This window comes from Vanessa tameamea, chromosome 24, assembly GCF_037043105.1.
Source record: "Vanessa tameamea isolate UH-Manoa-2023 chromosome 24, ilVanTame1 primary haplotype, whole genome shotgun sequence".
Taxonomy (NCBI): domain Eukaryota; kingdom Metazoa; phylum Arthropoda; class Insecta; order Lepidoptera; family Nymphalidae; genus Vanessa; species Vanessa tameamea.
Genome location: NC_087332.1, coordinates 934541 through 957176, shown reverse-complemented (window position 1 = coordinate 957176; position 22636 = coordinate 934541).

Below are 22636 nucleotides of genomic sequence, written 5' to 3'. Positions count from 1 at the left end.
TCATATTAAATGTTAAGCTACCACCTGATACTATAGACAACTACAGGCACAAGGGACATCTTAGTTTCCAAGGTTGGTGGCGCATTGGCAATCTAAGGACTGACTAATATTTCTTACACCGCCATTATCTACGGGCGACCAGTAACATGATCGTGGTGACCAGTAACATGATCATTAATTCGTTTTGTCAACCCTATCGAGAAGAACCAATCAGAATTGTATCCTCTGATTTTCACATCCTTTAAGCGAGAAATTTAAAGCTATGATTAAGACGAAATACAAATATTTTTTTTTATTTGTAATTCATCACGTATTCGAGCCGAGAAGCTTGATAATTGAGCGATAGCTCAATAGCTGATATCAAAAAGCAAGGAATTATCCATGTAAAAATTGTATTCTATGTAATTTATGTTGAACGGGTTCTGTTCAAACGGGCCATTATTGGTAAGTGGACTCAACTACCAATAGTCATTGGTGCCGTGAGATATTTTACCCATTCATTACATCGCCAATGCGCCTCCAACCATGGAAAGTAAAATGTGATGTCCCTTGCGCCTTTAATTAAACTCATTCCACCTTCAAACCGGAACACAAGCCTAGCTAGCCTAGCCTGCCTAGCGATATATGATGAGAAGGTGGTACCCGCCCAGAAGGGCTCGTACAAAGCTACCAAGTGTCAGACAGTTATTGTTATACAGCTGGTCTTAGGCCTCCTCATTCTATCACTCCACTTTACTGCGGGCACGTTAAATAAGGGGACACGTGTGGCGGATTTCCATCCGACACATGCCGGTTTTCTCACAATGTTTTCTTTAATTCTTAATAGTAACAATACATGTTCAGCTGGTATGTCGATAATAATTTAATGACATTCAATTTAATTTAATTGAGGACTTAAATGTTATAGTGAAAACCTTATTGAATTTGAATTGAAAATATATTATGACATTCACAAGTTGATTGTTCTTATTCCAACCACCAAGTGTTGTGTGGTGGCCGCAGATTTTAGCCTTAAAACTTTCCTTAAAAATTGATCTATGAAATGCAAAATAATTTTTCAAATCCGAATTATAGTTTCATATATTCTATAATATTAGCGCTACTGTTAGCGACTTTAAACCAAAAAACTTTTCAGTTTTATTATACAATTATTTATTTGATTCGAACACAAATTATTTAACGTTAAAATTGCTCCAGAAAGTTTAGGTGCTACAGTGATTCGAACACGTGAATCTCAACGATAAAGTGCGGGTTAAAGTTTAACCGATTAAACTCTAGTCGATTTTCATGTGTAAAATTCATTTTGCGAAAACCGGCAGGTCGAATGGAAATCTGACTCATATGTGTCCCCTAACCCGCACTGAAAGAGAGTATTGGAAGAGGGTCTAAGACCAGCGGTATAACATTAATTAGCTGTCACATAAACATGCTGTCCCTTGGTAATACAGCTTTCTACAAGCCTGTCTGAGTAAGTACGACCAAGTCGTCATATCTTTTAACGTCATAAAGAACGGATAAGTCAGTGTAACTTCAGGCGCAAGGGACATAGCCCAAGTTTGGTGACGCATAAGGAATGCTTGAAATATCTTACGGCATCAATGTCGGTAAGTGATGGTGACCACTAATCAAAGGGTGTTTTTCCATTTGCCAAAACAATTTTACATTTAAAAAACAAACAATACAAAACGCGTCTTTCATAAAATGTGCCTGTCAGAGTTTGTCACAAGTCCTCTATAGAGGGTTCGTGGTAATACAATTTCTTCAATTATGACCTTTTTTAGGCTCCTAACGAACAATGATGGACTATTGACCTTTTTTCTTCTGTCAATTTCGTGATAGCAAATTTAATTAAACTTAATTCTATATCTCGACCCGTTATGAGTAAAATAATTGATTCCAATATATAAAAATAATATAGGTAGGTATTTGAATGAGAAGTTTTATTTGAATTTATTTTAATAGATCCTATTCGATTTGAAACTTTTGTCTAGAATTAAATTATTTTTTTGGACTCGATGATCGGAAATGTAAAGCAGTGTGTTATTATTATTAAAAGTATTATACATGTAACTTAATGCAATTAATGTTTTTGTTTAATGTTTAGAATGATAATCTTAAGGATTATTAATTTGTGCAGGTCTACGATAGATGAGATCATAATCCATCAACAATTATAAATCTTTAATAAATTATGATTTTTTTGTCGATAACTTATAACCGCAAAATTCGTATAATCGCTATATTTCGACATAAAATCTATAAAATTCAATGACATGACAGTTCAACGTGCGGCCATGATTGACGTTTACGGGTGCGTTCAGAAAATTTGTTCCAAGTAAAAATTTCGCGCATGAGTTGTATGCGTTTATATTTGTTTATTTTTAATTATTTTACATCTAGTATTATAATAATATATAACAAGAAAGTGCACACACGAGAGATAAGTAGACTGTATTTAGTTGAGTAAAAAGGGGAATTGTTACCTCGAAGGCTTGCGATTTTTGCTTCGCTAGGATAAACACATATAATTGAGCTTTTAACGCTTAAATAAATATCAATATATTAAATCATATAGATAAAAATAAAACTTTATTTAACAAACATTCATTCGATGAAACATAAAATATACACTAGAAGTTAAACCCTATCGCTTCAGTTTTAAAGTTAAAATTTGAATCACTCAAGAAATATGTAAACAATTTCCTATCATATAATCCGTCGTTTATGCAAAATCAACAGTTTAGGTAACTTCGATACGTGAGACTGGACTGATGAAGGCAATATGTAAGGTATTAATTCGACCACAGACGTACGTGATATTTTTTCATACGTAATATTTCGGTTATGTTAATATTTTTTTTATATATTTATACATTTTATTGCATATATATACGATATAGTGATTAGCATAGCACTGGATAGAGAAGTTTAAAAAGATACAGATATGGATCATTTATTATGGCGATCTCTTCCATGCAACCTTTGTGACAGAATATATTATATATGTTAACGTTAGAATGCAGAATACGTTAATGTGCACATTAACTAGGTAACCTGCAGATTTCCTGATAACATCCGTTAAAGTGTGAAATTTAAATCAAAAAAGATTATATTTGCACTTTTGTTAAATTGCGGACAGTGTGTTCTAAAAACGTTCAATTAAGCCTGTCAAATTCAGACTGTTTTTATTGTTTTTTTTTCTGGTTGATTTAATTTGTTACATTTTATCAGTGGAGTAACATTTTAGTTCAAATTTGATATTTTGTTTCTTTGTTTATGTCCTAAAAATTATATGAAATAATTGCCTACAACTAATTTACATGTTTTATTCAAACGAGAACCTGATTTATGCAATTTACCGTATGCATGTTCATCTGCAGATTACATAGATATTCTGCAGATTATCTAGTTGATGTAAGAATAGAATTTTTTTTTTTCACTTTAACTGACTTAGCCAGATAATCTGCAGAATCCCTTGTTAATCTGCTCTCTAACTGATTTACGCAAATTAACGGAAACATATATACTAACTAAACCCTACTAGTCTAACCGTTTTGGAGTATCAAAACTTTCTGTTGTGTTTTACAATTGGCTTTGGTTTAAATTTATTGAAGCAATAAAATATGTTAACCAAGCATAACCATACAGTCATGTTTATGATATTTACCTTAACTTATTTTCTTTTTTTTTTACTGTATTACTTGGTGGTAGGGCTCTGTGCAAGCCCGTCTGGTAGGTACCACACACTTATCATCTACCGCCAAGCAGTAATACTTATACAGTAGTTTTATGTTCCAGTTTTAGAGGGTGAATAAGCCAGTATAAGTGTAGGCACGGGGGACATAACATCTTAGCTTCCAAGGTGATGCATTGGCGATATAAGTAATGTTTAATATTTATTACAGCGCCAATGTCTATGGGCGTAGTGACCACTTACCATCAAATCAAATCAAAATCAAATCAATTTTATTCAAGTAAACTTCGCAACAAAGCGTTTTTGAATCGTCGATATTAAAATACTACCACCGTTTCGGAAAGCAGCCTCCAGCGAGAAGAAACGGCAAGAAACTCGCATAGTTGCTCTTTTCAAATAAACAGATTTACAATGCTGTTTTTTTTTACAAAAATTAGTGTCCTGTGATGGAACCCGAGCCTAAATCCAAGCGTTTTTATCTAAAAAGAACTCTTTTAATAAATAATAAAACTTATTTATTAATTTAGTCTTAATAAACTTTTCAAATTTCGTAAATGGTAAATTGGTTACATTTCCCAGTATCTTATTATATATGCGTATACCATTGCCCAAAAACGTTATCTGTACCGTATGCAAACGGAAAGTAGGGGTTACAAGTTTATTCTTATTTCTTGTATTTATAGTCATCACATATGCATTTCCCCGTCCACCTACTTATGTTATACTAAAGACCAACATATGGACGCGACGAAATCCTTTGTTTTGTAATTTATAGTGATGGACATATTACATATTGAAATGTATGTATATGTATGTATATATAATGTATATGTCATAACATTTTGAGAATGTAAATGTTTTCCATACAATTTCAAATAAAAATATATAACTCTCTTTAGCTGCACGCAGTCGGACAAAAAAACAAGCTATTCGACGACGGTAGAATTATTTATGGTAATATTACAGCCGTCTCGGTAACAAATCACGTTACTATGAATTGCATAGAAATTGCCCATTTCGCTCTCTCATCGATTCTCCATGTATATGTCAGGGCCGAAATTTCATTCCCTGTCAGAATACTTTTTAATGGCTACCGTGTTGAGTACTTTTGACTCTTTAGACTTTACCTTTTAAAATATTGATTTAAAATTAGTAGACTGTCTGACAAATAGGTCATCTGATGGTAAGTTGACATCCAAGCCAATAGAGATTTGCAAATATTAACAGTCGCGTACATCGGTAATGGAATACCAACATCTGGATCTAATAGGTCTCTTGTACCTGTAGTTACACTGGTTCACTGACCCTTCGAACCGAAATTCAATATTACACTAAGTACTGCTCAGACTGTCCTAATATAGACAACATAGGTATGTTGTGATAAATTTGTCAGTCGAAACTAGTTTCTACCAGATATATCTAACAGTAACATACTAATATATCTTTATGTATACGAAACGCTGGAGACTTTTGTTAGATTTTATTATGTCGTATGGCATGGGTTCACTGATTATTGAACAGAAAAAAAAACTTCGATTAAATCGATAGAATATTCTAGAAAATATTTAGTACCAAAACATTTAAACGTAGACCATTGACATTTGGTATGTAACTGATAAGAAAATCCAGATAAGCGCCAGTATCACAACTGGGTGTTTGGTGATGAAAGTTATTGTGTTCCGGAAATATCCGAAATGTATTCCAGTTCATTTCTATGACATATAACACATAACAAAAGACAAAACTCCAAACAAGCCTAATTGAGAAAGCAAGATAAATCGCTCCCCATAACAGAAAGGTTCCAAACGGGGTAACTTCTATCAAAGTTATCCTTGGAATCAGCCTCTGTCCCGGTAAACTACCCTTTATTCAGAAGGGTCCTTGAGGAGTCCTTTGTAAGATTTATGTAGACTTTAGAAATTTCAGACATGGCAATTGAATAAAGATTACAATGTAGAATTATTTATTACAGTTATATAATCGTCAATATGAGCCCAGATGGCCCAGTGGTTAGAATGCGTGCATCTTAATCGATGATTTCGAGTTCCAACCCAGGCAAGCACCACTGAATTTTCATGTGCTTAAATTGTGTTTATAATTTTAGTATTTCTAGTTTGAAATTTAAGAGTAATTACTAATACAAGACCTAATAACCAATGCAAGTTAAGCTTACTGCCATTTCACCAATATCATGGTATAGTTATCACTAGACCAATTTGCACTGGAGCGTGTAAGTGTGAGAATGTTCTCAACGTTATCCTACAATAGAAAAAGCCAGATCATCAGGAAAACCTTTGAGTGTTTCCTCACGATGTTTTCCTTCGCGGCCGATTACGAGATGAATTATAAACACAAATTAAGCACATGAAAATTCAGTGGTACATGCCTGGGTTTGAAACCGAAATCATCGATTAAGATGCACGCGTTCTAACGACTGGGCCATCTCGGCTCTCCTATAACTGTATATTTACGTGCAATAGAGTTTCTCAATAAATGCAGTGCCAGCTCTAAGACGTTTCTAACTCTACTAACTGCATACGTAGACAAATCAGAACGGACTCACATCGTGAGCTCAATGTACGAAAGAAAAGTGGTCTCAAGTATTTCTTTGTGAGCAAACGATGCTGCTAGACGGACTTTTGAACTTTGTTATAGATATATTATATCCAATTACGAGAGTTATATAAATTTATTTTAAATTAAATATGGGCACTTGCGTCCTCATTCGAGTGGATTAAAAATGATCTTCTTAAAAAAATAGCTTTTTGCCATATTTGTAGGAAAGTGACATTAAGCGTACATTTAAAGGAAGCAGTTATTGTTATTCTGTATTATATTATTTAAATGTAGAATATATCATGATTTAATTACTTTTTACTTCTTATTGCAAAATATACAGAATGGTATTTTTATACGTACTTTTGTACGGATTTTGAAATAAAATATTTATGGGTTAAAGGTGTTCGAAAATCAAATTCCTTTATTCAAAATAGAAAAATAACACTTACTCATTGATTTTCAAATTTAAAACTATCACCGGTTCGGCATAGAAAATCCCCTGAGAAGTATCGGCGATAAAGAAACTCAGCGAGTTTTTTTTTTTGTCAATATAATCAATATCACAAAGAAATTTCTAGAAATGAAACAATGAAGATATTGTTTCATTAAACTAAAACCATTGTTTACCTTTGATACATTTATGAATACGATTTATCACAATTGAGCAGCTAAGTATGCTGTAGTAAATCTGTATTTGGTGAAAATATTCTAAGATAATTGTATTTGGTGCCATGGACCAGTATAAGTTACACCAGAATGAGAAGCTGTAGAATATTTCCAGTTCCTTACGTAACTTAAAAGCATTACAACGTCAGACAATTTATGACAAAAAATAATTTACTCTATTTGAAAATCTTAGTGCAAAACGAATACCTCACGACTAAATCGATCGATTTAATTCCATTTCATTTAGTTTGAAAGACCATTTTGTAATACTAAATTTTAATGTTGGCGTAAATAAACCATTAAAGTTCACAAATTCACCTAACCTTCTGAATCTAAACAGAATCGCACTTTCATTTGCAATTTAAGTGTATTATATCAAGTTACAACATCGTAAATCATTTATAACGCTGTAGGACAATTTGAACCTCAAGCTACGTAAGAATGTATAGGGCCTACAAAATATCACGGCTCCGAAAGATATAAAAATGCCTTCCGAGTGGATTCAGAGAGGTATAGCCCTTCTGAGACGATGCTATAAAATGGGACGGTCCCGGGAGACTGACACACGAACCGTTGGTTTAGGGAAGTTATTAAATATTTTTGACGCGTTATTGACCGGAGAGATGTGGAATCGAAGATTGTGGATTGAAGTCCAGGAAAATAATCATTTATAAGCAAGTCTATCACGTCGTAATTGTAGTTCGGATGAAATTATGTCGTAACGTCAATGGTTTGATTGGAGCAATTGTTTTGGAGCTTTGTGTAAGTCATTGTAGCCAATTTCAAAAGACGAACCAACTTTGCTATTGGCTGTAGAATCTCCTGAAATATTATAGGGCGCGTGTGGATCGCTTTCACTATTTAATTTTCTTATTCTTGTTGTCAATATGATGCCGCTTACTTATTTTGCATTTTTGAATTAGTCAGATCTCTTAATCTAAAAACATCACAATTTTAGACATCCCAATCTTTAAAATGATTCTGATAATGTAATGTTTATACAGAAGAATATACAAAAGTATTCCATAAAAACTGATGTAGATACTATTAATACAAGAAATAAGAATAAACTAGTAACCTCTACTTTCCGTTTGCATACGGTACAGAGAACGTTTTTGGGCAATGGTATACGCATCTATAATAAGATACCGGGAAATGTAACCGATTTACCATTTACGAAATTTAAAAAGTTTATTAAGACTAAATTAATCTTATTATTCATTAAAAGAGTACTCTTTAGATAAAAACGCCTGGATTTAGACTCGGATTCCATCACAGGACACTAAATTTTGTAAAAAAAAACAGCATTGTAAATCTGTTTATTTGAAAAGAGCAACTATTTTTTTATTTATATTTATTTATAAACACTTTATTGCACACAAAAGACAAAAGATACAGTGTACATATGCGAGTTTCTTGCCTCTTCTTCTCGCTGGAGGCTGCTTTCCGAAACGGTGGTAGTATTTTAATATCGACGATTCAAAAACGCTTCGTTGTGAAGTTTACTTGAATAAAATTGATTTGATTTGATTTGATTTAAAAGATTAGAACCATTATTCTAAACCGAAAGGTACTAATTTTGAATGGCTGCCAAAACTGGGAGACTGTGTGTCGTTCAGAGGCGTGAAAATGTTATTTATTCACAAGCAACGTTGCTCGTTAACATCTTCGTACTTAAATTGTAAGTTTTCCATTGACAATTGAAAAAGTGATGAAGCCTCTGAACTTTAATTGAAATCTATATGTAGAATAAATTTATAGAGTCTGTGTATAATGTATATAGTCTTTTTAATCAGAAAGACTCAAAAATTCTTAAACGGCTTGGGTACCCTAATGTTGGTTTTATGTCTAGAATTTTGCTTTAACACATTTTTGAAAGCCGAGATGACGTAGTTGTTTTATAGAACACGTCTTATCCGATGATTGCGAGTTCAAATCTGGGCAATTTGTATTTTTGAATTTTTCCCGAAATTATGCCATCTATAAACCAGCATTGGGTTATACTGGTAGAATTAACTCCAAGCCTTTTCATCAAAAAGGAGAGCAACTTAGCCCAGCAGTGAGAAATTTATAGGATATTACTTAAATTTTTGGTCATGTGTGGATATTGAAATGAGTTGGTAGAATACGTAAAACTTAAACAAAGATTGCTGTTTCAAACCCAAATAAGAACCGTGAGGAAAATTGCATATATTCGATGAAAAACTGCCATAATAATAAATAAATATATTATTGCTGAACGTAAAATGAGTGACGTGGTCAAGTCAGTGACGTCACTGGTCAAACGAAGTACAAGAAAGGGGCATGCATCTTGGGTTGTCACAGTTTTAAAAATTGAACTGTCAGTTCATGATTAATTTAAATTTTTTTTTGTATAAAACTAAAATTTAGTTAATAAGTGTCCGTCATTATCCATTTTAAATGTTTTAGTATATGGGTATTTATGATATGTAAATAAGTATATTTACAAATCATCTCCATAATAAAAAAAATCTTCTTCTTAAAATAGGTGGCCTTTTCTATAAAACTCTTTCATCCATAATCAATATTGCACATCTCAATGCTAAGCGTTGAGGGTGCTCAGCTGACGACCCGTTACTCCAGGCTATTTCACTGAATTGGAAACCACTCCACATTTTTAATAGTACACTCAAGTTGTTAAAAAGCAAGTCAAGTACCACTAAGTTGACTGCCTCGACAGTCTAATCTCGATAGATGGATGTCTCAAAAGTCAAAAAAGTCAAAAATCTTTATTCAATATAGAAGTGTTTACACTTGCTTATTGATTGTCAAAAATCTACCATCTACGTCTTAAAAAGTTATTGGGTTTCTGTCGAAATATTTCCTGTAGCTCGGAGTGTGGTGGGTGAAAGTGTGGACAGTCCCGTGCCCCGGATAAGGTAAGTAGGTAAGTTTCGAATAGAGGATGCACATGTGCTTGCGCACATAATTGCGCCATATGATATGACCTGTGAAGTTGCCTAGCCTCCCGTAAGATAAGCCGCTGTGACCGAAATCGATCAGGAAGAGGACAAGTGCCACCAAGTTTTCGTGTGTTTTAACAAAAATATGACAATCTTATCTTAATTTATTAATAATTACTTTGCACACTATGTCTCAGTATATAATGGCCAAGTTACATAAAAATAAGTATATCACTTCCCTCATTATGGTTATTAACAACCTGTCTGGGTAATCTCTGATATGACTCATTTATATCTCTAGTAAATTGGTACAACTTAACCTAACTTTCGCAGGTTATATACGACGTCTCTCAGGTGAATATGTTTCATTATATTTGCCGACTGTTACTTCGCTCGTTGAAAAGTCCAACTTTAACATCGAATTTAGTGAACGTTCAGAAACCTTCAGGCTTGATATGACATCGGACATCTTGTGTAAGTTTCGTCTGCAGCAAATTTTCACATATTTTGACATTATTCAGTCTTAAAACGCGAGCAAGCCAACGGCAATACCTAGTTTGAAATAAACATGAATGGGCCTCTTAATGATAAGTTAGCATCATTTACCGTAGATTGAAATTTTGTATCGCCAATGTCACCTTGAGAAGTAAGATCTTTAGTGGCTGTTACACTGATCCTCACCCTTTCAACCATTATACAACAATACTTATTAGTGCTGTTTAGCGGTAAAATAATACAGATTAAATGAAGTGTTGGCAGTCATTATCTAGATTCACACAAAATCTATTCACAAAGTATTAGCTCCTGTTTGATGTTATCCGTTTTATTTATACGATGAATAAGTTTTATGTAAAACAAATAAATAGAATTCCATTTATACAGTTTTATTTTGGTATATTGTGATATATTTAGCTTTTAGAGTCAATCAGCAAATTGCCAACACTGCACATCGGAGCTGTTTGTTTTAATCACATCAAAAGCAACAGTTAGATTTTATTTATCTAATGACTTTAAAAAAAAAAATTGTGTTTTTAGTATAACGTGTTATAAATATGAAAGCTTTTCGTGATTGGTTGAAATATTTACGAACTCCGTGGTCGAGTAGAGTGTACACCGGTTTTCGTGGGTACGCCATTCCGAGGTCTCGGGTTCGATGTAGAAAAAGTTCATTAGTTTTCTATGTCGTCTTGGATCTGGGAGTTTGTGGTACCGTCGTTACTTCTGATTTTCCATAACACAAGTGCTTTAGCTACTTACATTGGGATTAGAGTAATGTATGTGATGTTGTCCAATATTAAAAAAAATAAAACATTACTTACGTGGAACAATGATGTTATTCTTTGAAGCTTGACTTCTATATCATTTGTCCGATTATCATGAAGTATTCACCAACGTTCATAGACATTGGCGTCGGAAGAAATATTAACCATTCCTTCATTGTCGATGGTCTACCAACCTTCGGAACTAAGATGTTATGCCACCTTTTTCAAACAAACACAACAATACTAAGTTCACTGTTTGCATGTGACAACACCCCGAACGGGTTTGCACCAACACCAAGTAAATATATGCTGAATGAACATTGTGTACTTCAATTGTTTTTCTATTGCCATTATACGTCGGCTTGTCTCTACTATTAACAAGTTTGTTATTATATTCATTAGATATTCACTTTAATAGGTAATAATATTATATACTAGTAATAATATTATATACTAATGCAACGCGTCTTCTAGTATGAGTTTAATCTATATTAATCACTTCGTGCTGATCTACGATAGACCCGTCCGAAACCTATCCACAATTTTAGATCGTTAAAAAATAATGATCTTTTAGTCGACAATATATATCCGCAAAATTCTTATAATAATATATAATATAATATTTAGATTTCATTAAAACCAAAAAATTCAATGTCATAAAGTTCTACGCGCGGCCATGTTTGACGTTTACGGGTGCGTTCAGTGAGTGTGTTCCAAATAATAATTTCATGTTTACGGTAAACACAATGGAAACTTATCCAGAATAAATTATAAAATGTATAAGGTTTTCATATAGTATATAATATAATAAAATATCTTATTATTATGTATCTATTGTACACGATATAATCCGCAAAATTATATAATTATTAAATCAAAACATGACGTCATATGATATGTAAATATACACTCAATCTATAAAATTTTCCAAATCGATTTTACACGTCACTTTTTATAATTCCACGAATTAAACGAATAAATCGCTCGTTAACGATTCGTATCTGATGTAAAGTCGATCGAGGTCGTAAATAATTTTTATTGGCATCAAAATCGTTATTTAAATGGGTTCACATCGAATTATTGGTCTTCCAACGATATGTATATCGACTGAAGCAGACAAAATGTAATTTAACTTTTACTTCAATCTTTGGAACGTGTATTTGGTAAATGATTTCGATTGATTTTGATTGTGATTACTTTTGAATTATTATTCGATTGAGCCGAGACGTTCGAGTGGTTAGGACGTCAATCATAACCGATGTTTGTGGGTTCGAACCTGGACGAGTAATATCTTTCATGTGTTTATGATTTGTCTCGTGTTTGGTGTCATATACATATATATCCACTAAACCCGCATTCGACATACGGCTGTGATAAAAAATCATAACAATATAGTAACTTTAGTATCGGGATTTAGATATATCATACCTTTTTCATACACTCATTATTTATATTTAAGAGCCGAGATGGCCCAGTGATGATTGCGGGTTCTAATCCAGCCAAGCACCACTAAATATTCATGTGCTTAATTTGTGTTTATAATTCATCTCGTGCTCGGCGGTGAAGGAAAACATCGTGAGGAAACCTACGTGTGTCTAATCAACGAAATTCTGCCATATGTACATCCACCAATCCACACTGGAGTAGCGTGGTAGATTAAGCTCCTATCCTCCACAAAGAGAGGCCTTTGCCCAGCATTGGGACAAATGTCCCCGTGACAATGTAACAGCCTGTAATTACATGCTGTTACTTTTAAGGTATAGAGATATTATCATAAGAACGGTAAAAATGTGTATACAGAAATAGAAATGGTTGCGATTGAACCCGGCACCTTATGTTTGAAGAGTAGAATCTACATTCCGAACCGGTGGTAGCTTTACTTTAAATAGTTTGTTAAATGACGATTCAAAAGTGCTTGTAAAAGCCTAAAGTATATTTTGATTTGATTTGATTTGATATGATCTATTACCGAATGAACAAATAGACCAAATAAAACAGTCGTAATGAAACGTACTAATGTGAAAGTCACCTAACATCTTAAATACTTAATAAAATCTTTCTTGGTGGTAGGGCTTTGTGTAAACCCGTCTGGGTAGGTCCACCCACTCATCAGATATTCTACCGCCAAATAACAGTACACTGTATTGTTGTGTTCCGGTTGGAAGGGTGAGTGAGCCAGTGTAATCACAGGCACAAGGGACATAACATCTTAGTTCCCAAGGTTGGCGGCTCATAGGTGATGTAAGGAATGGTTAATATTTCTTACAGCGCCTTTGTCTATTTGGCGGTGGTGACCGCTTACCATCAGGTGGCCCATATGCTCGTCCGCCTCACGATATCATAAAAAAATAAATTTCACTGACGTCAATTCTAATATCATAACATCGGAAATATCAGAGAAAGATGATTATTTTACTTTCCCGGAAAACGCTATGTAACCAATCGCTGTTTTTCTTTTATTTCATTATAGAAAAACACGAAAATTTTATGTACGTTTATTCCAATGAAGCAGGTATTGTGAAATCGATGATATCTTCTAGAAATATTTTCGCAAAGCTGTACATATTTTAGTACATTGAATTATATATGTATGAACTTTACGCAAAATGTATTGGCAGAAATTGTCACGCAAGGAGAAAGTGTTATGTTAATATGATATATTAACACAATATTTATTAATAAAACTTTAACAGAGGCTTATTATATTGGTGATATAACTTTGTGCTATCTAAGTACCACCCTCTCTAAATGAAATATAATTGCCCAGTTTGTCTTTCTAGCACGCACCTGCAAACCCATTGGAGTATCCAGTTCTCCAAACCGTGATCGCAGAAAGCAGGTCACTTTTCATCAGTTGAGTGCCTGTTTGCAAATTCCATAAAAAAACATCTTAACGATATCAAAATTGAGAGCCATTTATTTATAGACAAATCAGTCATCTTTAATGGACAAATTGAATCTCTGTAAAGTCAGGAAAGGCAAAAGCTCCACCGTTTCCAGGAATAAAAACATTTGAAATATATAAATTCAAATAAACGACCAAATAGTTTTGTTTAGTTTTCATCTAAGCAACATTAATTTATCAGTGAGCTGTTTCTATTTTGGTATAGTACACAATTGTCGCCCCAGTGCTGGGCAATTCCTCGCCCACTCTCGAGAGGCTTGAGCTTATTCCACCGGGCTCCGATACTGCCAAGTGGAAAAATATATAAGAGAATTTCATCAGAGATAGATTTCCTCACGATTTTTTCTTCACCGACGAGCATGATTAACAACTTTACTAATCCAGTCATTATATACATTTGGAAATGTTACTCTCACATCACGAATCACAATTTCAAGTTAGCTTTTGTAAGCCCTTCCTACAACATATCCAAAGATCAGCCTTCTCGGTTCATTTGCATTTCTTGGCCTGCTTTGTTGTATATTATGATTTTACTACACATAAAAAGTGGTTACGGATAGCTCGGTGACGTGTATATTTAAATTCTACGTTGACAATTTTAAAATCAATCTTTCAACTTACATTTTCAGAATCTGATCTTATAAATGACATTTAAATATTATTCTCAACATCAAATCCAATTCTCAGTGAAATGTTCTAAATCTACTCTACGATTCTCTACGTTCTGATCGTAAGTTGTTACATAAAACCGGCACGTGGGTATAATCATCTCTGTAATTGACCCCTTACACTTGTATTCCACTAAACATTAAGCACAGTATAGCGTGCGATATGTAACTATAGTATTGAAACATTAATATAATCGCACAAATTCGAATTTAGAAATAAAAGGTACGTTGTACTTATGTACGCGTGATAAGTTTAAATTTTACAACATGATCAACAATAGGTTTTAATTGCACGCAATTAATAAATTATAATAAAATAAAAATGATCTAATTGTATGTCTACTTAAATTATAAATGCGAACTCTTACGCTTTCACGGCGACTACTGAGCCGAATTTGATGAAATTCGGTATCAAGCAAGAACCCGAACGGAGGACGTAGACTATTTTTTGATATCTAAAACCTAACATCTACGAATCCCCCACCATCACCCCACTATTACGATTAAAAAATTAGTTCATAATAAAATTATTATTATGATAAATGTAATTTCTTCCTTTTTATCTCACAGAAATTTGATAATTCACAATTTAAATATGTAATAAAATAATAACTGTAAAATGAGATAAGTTTTGTTTTTTTTTTTTAATCTTTTATTATACCTGGGAGTTTAGTCATCAGATTGACTATGTCACCCCCGTACAAGCAAAACACAGTATCAAAACACAATTATAAAAATCAAACCAACTTAGAATCTATAAACTTAATATGACTTCCTTAATATAATAATATTATACATCAATAATCTGTTCTTTTCTTTTTATATAAGGAATTATTAAAAAACTTCTATTCACATATTTTAAATAATAGGTTAGCTTCTTTTGATGTAGGTACTGCGAGCAAGCTATTACATATACCCACATCATATGATTTTAATAAACGGGGCCGGAATGACGCATTCCGCGCGCATTCCATCAATCGGTGATAAATATCATCCATGCAGTTACATAATACGCATTTATAATTATTTGTTTTGCCCATCATAAAGTAAAACTTGTTAGACGGAGAGATAAGTTTTGAAGTTGTCTATTTCGAGCGATTTGAAACTTAATCGGCAACTTAACCAGCATCTTCATCGTCTCATTTTCATAGTACGCTATGCGTGCGTGATAAATTATTATATATGTCGTGGAAAGCCAATCATTTTGATTAAAAGAAGCTTATTTGATTATTATACTAGTGGGTAAACGCCGTGACGTCATGGAATGTTAAAGTCACGCGGACAGAGTCGTGTTGGATATTATGCGGACTGGATAACGACACTTACGTTTGAGTAACTGATCAGCCCACACCTCCAAGGCGAAACTGTCGGTCTACCTATTTAAGAACCAAGTTGTAAATCCGTAATAAAACTTCTGTCGCTATGTGTGTTATTTTAATTCATCGTGATGGACCCCGTACCACCGAACACAGAAAAGGACAATTCTATCGCTCAGCCATCGCTGCCGCCGATATATTAATGGCAATGGAATCATGTTTGTAAAAAGTATAATACTCGTTTATCACAAGTGTTGTGTACTAATCAATCATTGAGGGTAGATGATCAATATAAATCATTTCAAGTAAGTCCTATATTGTGCCAACCGACATATAAAAGATTGCTGATTGGTCCCTGGGCAGGTTGGTCCTGCCGCCGAAGCGACTAGTTCTAAAGTTAAGTATTTCAATTATTATTTTATATAAGCTATTAATAATATAATCACACAGCATTACAATTCATGTTTGTTTGTATTCGATTATGTAAAAGTATATCATTCTACTTAAAGGGAGCTTGTATGGTCGTAGTTACAGATAGTCGGCTATAAGCCCTTCCAGTGTAAGATATGATAAGTAATATACATAATTATATGGTGCGAGATAGATCACATAATTGTTGTACTTGCAGATAAACGTATACAAATAATGTAATTTAAGTTATATGAATAAATCTTTATATTTATATATATTTGTATTATTTTATTTCGCGCATCATAATAAATCACCCTCATAATTTTTATTAGCAGAGTCTTATGTATTATTTATGATAGTAACTATACTTACTATACTTTTTATAGAATAAAATAACTAGACTACAAGCTACGGCCAACCCAACTTAACCTAACACGCGAACTAAGACGCGGGCGAGCAAATTAATTTGATAATAAATCAAACACACGTTTCATGTGATCATGTCAATCAAAAAAAAACTTAATAAAAGCCAGCTCAAATTAAAATATGAATATCTTAATATCGCGCACTGCAATGCTATATTTTCAGTGGATAATCAAATGAAAGTTAAAAGGTCATTAGAAGCCTAACAATGCTTTGGATGAGAATAAGGTTTATCTTAAATATACAGTTTAAGTTAGTTTGTTTTTTTTCTTCTAATATTATTAAGTTGACCTTGATTATGATTTATTAATATATTTAACTTAATTTATTATTATTATATTTAAATGACATTAATTTTTATTAACGTGAATAGGAAAGATGTAACTCTACAAATAAATCAATCGTAGCGCTACATAAATTCGTAGAGCTGTAAATTTTTATTAGACTACGGCGTAGCAAAAGGAATGGTTTGTATGTTTATCAGCTTCTGTATAAATCGACTCTTTATCCTCGTCTTAGAGTCCAATGTGTTATATGCTATGTAATTTCATAACAAACTGATCTATTGGCTAGTTTATTAATAATATTAACTACAGGTTTATAAATTAAGAGAGGTTCTGGCTACAGCCCGTGTTTTTCAATTCAATCTATGGCTCTTTTTTAAATTCTTAGTATAAACTTAGAGATTAGAAGTTGGTAATATGTACACTCCCTTGCCTCAAAAGGCAAGTAAGCCTGAGGGTCCGCGCTTAATTATCTCCGGACGGGTCGGATAGCCTATCGGATTAACAGAATGAGATATGGTGCTCTATAGTGTCCTGCGCAGTTGATTATCAGTGTATTCAATATGGCGGGTAAGGGATACGGGTTTTCCAAGTTTAGGGTGCCAGGGTATCATTGTATGTATGTACAAAAAGTATTTCATTTTTATTTTGTCGCTACTATTTGCCAGCCCATCTGGGTAGGGACGCTCTCATCCATGCTACCACCAAATAGCAATACTTTGAAAAGCGAGTGAGCTAATGTAACTACGGGCACAGGTGACATAACCTCTTAGTTAATAAAGTTGGTAGTGGCTATGTGGTATAATTCATATTTCTTACAGTACCAATGTCTTTGTATAATGGTGACCACTTGGCATCAACTAACCACCACCACTATCAGTTGGCCCATTTGAAAAAACACATACCACTAAACCAAAAACAAAATTAGATAATAACTATCATAATATATAAGTTCCACTTCTATATTAAAATCGGGAATTAAAAAAAGCGAAAATATAATATTATTTATTAATAAGTGAAATATTATTATTGAGAGAAGTGTTTTAACTCTTCTCAAATACATAAAAAAACGATTTTAGTAGAGTTTTTATATAAGTCTTCAATCGTAGCGATTGCAGTATGAAGGCCGCGTTCTTCAAAAGAACTCGTTAGCTAGAAACTGTAGGAGTGGGACAGCCCAGCTCTTTGTATAATTAGGTCATTTGCTGAGGTCTGAAACAACGCCTATCTTGCAACTTTGTTACATAATATTTATATATAAATATAGTTATATTTTTTAATAAATAATCCTGATTATAATTTTCACACATAATTTTTTTTTACATACTTACTAAGAAACATTTGCTAAGGAGCTATCAGACAGCAGACATATTATGTGAATATTTTTGTAATATAATTTCGCCACAATTGATATGGGTCGGTGGTTAAGTAACAGACTGTTAATGTCGCCCTGCTGGCCTAAGGCCTACTCTCCCTTTGAGGAGACGGATTTTTAGCTTATTGCACCATGCTACTCTAATGTGAGTTGGTACACATGTGTCAGAATTTCTTTGAAATTAGATACAACCAGGTTTTCTCACGATTTTTTCCTTCATCGCCGAGCACGAGATTATTTATAAACACTAATTAAGCACATGAATTCAGTGGTACATGCCTTGGGCACCTCGGCCCATTGATAAGAAAATGTTAATCTTGACTTAAATTAACAGCTTAAAACTATATTATTTATGTTTATAATTCATTTCATTCGGTTGTTAATAAAAATATCCTGCAACTCCATGTGTTTTATGTTTCAACCCGCATTAAAGCTGCTTGAGAAAACTTCAGACTCCGAAGAATAGAAGGCTGCCCAGTCGAAGGACATTTACATGCTGTATCTTTACGTTTTAAATAAATATAGTAGGTATTATTAAATTATGTCATTTTTTGGGATTAAAAGAGACATATAGTACCCAAAAAAGAACATAGTTCACTTGATAGAAAAAATATTCGATTAAAAACTTATGTAACTAATCGAACAGAAATGCTACTTAACCGGATGTAAAGTCAAAGGTCAAAAATCTTTATTCAATATGCCTTACATTTACTTATTGATTCACAAAAATCTACCTACGTAGATCTGTAGCAAGTATGTGGTTTTTAAATGTATTCTTAAATATATGTATTAATTTATTTTATTATTTATTATATCTTTAGGTAATGAACTATCAATCTGTGCTACTTCAAAGTACGTTTTCATCCCGTGTATGGATCTAGTTTTTGCCAATTGTAATTTATTTATGTACTTAGTCCGATGTTAGTGATATATTATGACAATATACGAAAATAAATGTTTTCATATTGCATAATTTAATAATAATAAATATTGTACAAAACACGTCCGCTTCTGGTTAGAATTACCAGTTGAATCGCAATTCAAATCCTCTGAGCGAAAAATTAACCAGACCGTTCGAGGCTATAAGACGCCAAGTTGAAAATCAATTTTTTTCTTTTTACTTTTAATCGAAAGTTTAAAACGAAAGGAAAGATATAACACAACAAAAAAATTACCCACTCCTATAAAGACTTGTGACCTTGTGTTGAGTTGTTTATGTGTTGATAAACCTCGCATCTTGTGATATTGAGGCTGTAGTAAATTTATATAGACCTACTCGTATATCATCACTTTTTTTTCTCGCTGGAAAAACGCGTTACCCGCTTCCCCCACATGATGGAAAGTGGGGGGGTTACTGGGACCTCCCCTAGTCCGTGCGGCGCCTATAGAGGCGGGGGAGAAGGTGCGCATAGCGCCTTTTCCTCCTCCCCGGTCGTCTTCTGCGGAGCGAGTCAGCCCCGCGGCATTCTCTTCCCGCTCCCGCTCCGCAGCTTCCTTCTGCGACATGACACTTTCCCACGCGATTTCGCGTTTAAGTCGCCGAGGACCACTATCGGTTTCGGCGACGGCCTGGCTACCGCAGCTCTGACCAAGCCGAGATATATCTCCAACTCAGCCAGGCTAGGGTTAGGGGAGAAGTACGTGCCAACGATCACGTACTCCCCCCACCCCACCACTACGTAGCCCGAGCCTCTCTCGATGAGTGAGAGGGGAGAACCCGTTCCACTCCTCGTGAGGACCGCCACAGTTTCACCCGTTTCCCCCAGCCAGTGTGCCAGGGAGGGTAGAAGTAGGGCTCGCAGGCCACCGCCAGGTCTATCTGCCACTCCGCCATGGACTACAGCAGCAGGTCCTGCGCTCCGGCGGAGTGGTTTACATTCGTTTGGAGGAAACTCAGTTGTCCGTGCATTTTTTGGTTCATTGAGCTTCCTCCGGGGCCTGACGGCTACATTCACTTGGGTCGGTCCTGGTTCCTTGGACCGCCCCTATTTATATGAAAAAATTTAATACTACGTAACGGATAGGACTTAGCGAAATTATAATAGAAAAATTAAAATATGAAATAAACGATGAAATTAATTAAAATAAACAAAATTAAAGCGAAAATTTGCAGTGAGAAAATGCGATATATCCAATATTTTAGAAGATAGCAAGCTTGTCTCGTATATCATCACTACTACAAACTTCATCAACTATATCAATATGTCAGATTGTTTGCTAATATCGGAATGCGACCATAACAATACATGATATTAACGATGTTTACATTCTACTTGACTGCCTCGTTCGCCTGATGAATACTTATAAATTGCAGATACTATTGATAAGATTTAAAATTAGTGAACTATGGCTAGATTTTAATCATTCTTTTAATGTTATAGGGGGTCAAACGAGCAGGAGGCTCACTTGATGGAAAGTTATTACCACCGCCCATGGACATCTGCAACACCGGGGGCTTGCATGTGCGTTGCTGGCCTTTAAGGAATGAGTACGCTCTTTTCTTGAAGGTTCCTAAGACGTATCTGAAATCTGGTTCCACAGAGTGGTATTGCAAAAAATGTCTGAAAAATCGCGCTGTTGTGGATTTTCGGACATCTAGGTGCGGGTGATATTTGGTATTTTGACGAGATGTCTGAAGGTGAAATTCAGCAGCCGGAATTAATCCAAGAAGATGCAGAGTCATCCAACATCTCTAAGCAAAGCCAAAGGATCGAGCATATCGGAAAGGGCTTGATCGTAGATAATCTGATCATGATATTGTTTATAATTTATTATATATTTAAAATAGGCAGGTAAACTGACAAATGAACTACCTGATAATAAGTGATCACCACTGCCCATTATTATTAGCACCATCAGTAAATATTTAACGAACGAACAAAGATGTTATATCCATTGTGCCTGAAATTACGCTACCTCACTAACTTTTCAAGCCGGACAGCAATTACAAGTTTAGTTTAAGTGTTAGGCGGTAGAAATTATTGTAATATTTGGTGACATTTTATTATTTAAAAATAAATATACAATATATTATCGTGTAAGGTATACACAATTTTTCAAAAATGGATTGCAAGTTATATATAAAATTCAACAACACAAAAGTATCGTTTGAAATGAAACGAATTGAATCGAACCGCCTTTAAATTTCGTTGCAAGTCTGATTGGACTGAGCCGAGAATTTTTATTGCATGTAATACGATTTCATACTAGAATCTAGATAGGAACGAAGTTTAAATCTAGACCATAATAATTTATTGCTTTAATATAAGTAAGCATTATTAATATTATTATAACATTTTATTTCAAGGTTTTGGAATACATTCAATTTTTAAAGATTCTTGTTATTATTATTATTTATTTTTAGTTTTTGCACATCATACAATAGAAAAGATCACATTAAAAGCGAATACCCAACAAATGAGGATGGACGAGCAAATGGGCCACCTGATGGTTAGTGGTAACCATCGTCCATAAACATTGGCGCTGCAAGAATTGTTAACCATTACTTAAATCGCCAAGGCGCTACCCTACCAACCTTCCAACTTCCAGACTTTTGGCTGAGAATATTCAGATAGAATATCCAAATATTTTTTATCATTCAGATCTGATGTTTTAGCCTGAACCTGCAACATCTGCGGTCTTTTTAGCCACTGCGCAAACACACTCTGAACTCAGCTCATCCATATCCAAAATGGAAGCGACTGTTTTACTACGTGATTTCAGGAAAGGGTTTGTTAGCTTTGCCAACTTTCAAATTTGGTGATTTATTTGGTGCGGAGTTTTTGTCAACTGGAATAACCTTGGTTTTAAACCCATTATTGGACATCGGGATGTGCAACCGCTTACCAACGTGGTAGTTTTCAGTATTTGAATAACAAAAGACGATGAATATAGTATGTAGCCTGTTATGCAAAATATAAATAATTTAAAATTGTATTAATTTTAATATTTTAAATTATTTATGCTGTCGTTCAATAGATGACGTTACTTATATTTTAAATCGCGCTTACACAGTATATTTAGTAAGGTTTACCTATGTCGACCCTTATTTTCGGTGAGTGGATATTTATCATATAGAAAATCAAATTGATAATATAATTATCCTCATTTTAGAAGACCGTACACCCATCACTTTGTTTCAGAATCAAA